The sequence below is a fragment of the Lissotriton vulgaris genome, chromosome 8 (genome assembly GCF_964263255.1).
Source record: "Lissotriton vulgaris chromosome 8, aLisVul1.2, whole genome shotgun sequence".
Lineage (NCBI taxonomy): Eukaryota > Metazoa > Chordata > Amphibia > Caudata > Salamandridae > Lissotriton > Lissotriton vulgaris.
In genome coordinates, this window is record NC_141696.1 from 1,532,019,641 (window position 1) to 1,532,020,421 (window position 781).

The 781-nt window shown below is 38.4% G+C and overlaps 1 non-coding gene across 1 annotated transcript; it reads right to left on the reverse strand.

Moving 5' to 3' along the window:
- Positions 1–434: 434 nt before the first annotated feature.
- Positions 435–507, reverse strand: TRNAF-GAA (transfer RNA phenylalanine (anticodon GAA)). The gene has a single exon. It is a non-coding gene; the product is annotated as a tRNA-Phe (tRNA).
- Positions 508–781: the final 274 nt, after the last annotated feature.

A 781-nucleotide genomic window follows, 5' to 3' on the forward strand; every position in this document is an offset into this window, starting at 1 on the left:
CATATGGTAGAGATATGTTTTAAGGAGTCCTGTATCATTCCGCAATTAACTGGTGCAATGGGCAAATAGCAGTTTTGGGATCCAGGTTAGGTAGTTGTTTTTTTAACTCTGAATGGACTTGCACTATATTACCCAGATATATTTGGCATGAGTAGGTAAGCAATGTCATCTGACTACTGACATCTGTATTCAAGGGGAGGCGGAAGGTAATGCAGACAAGAGTTTACTTTACAAAAAAGCATGAAATGGGAAATATTCATTGTCAAACCTGAAGGTAAGAGAGGTGGAAGCAAGTTTAGAAGGAGGACATAAAGCAAAGTCTATGTTAAATTGATTGTGTTGTAGATCAGTTGGAAAAAATTTGATGAATAGAGAAAAAGTACTACAGCTGATTCCAAGACCTATTTTGTTAGAAGCAAGGAACCTCTCAACTGTGCCGAAACCCGGGATTGAACCAGGGACCTTTAGATCTTCAGTCTAACGCTCTCCCAACTGAGCTATTTCGGCCTGCTTATAGCTGTGGTCTTCATACTTTAATTTAAACCATTTAACAAAATAGATGCAGGACCTGGATTTTTAACCTCATATGGTAGAGATATGTTTTAAGGAGTCCTGTATCATTCCGCAATTAACTGGTGCAATGGGTAAATAGCATTTTTTGGATCCAGGTTAGGTAGTTGTTTTTTTAACTCTGAATGGACTAGCACTATATTACCCAGATATATTTGGCATGAGTAGGTAAGCAATGTCATCTGACTACTGACATCTGTGTTCAAGGGGA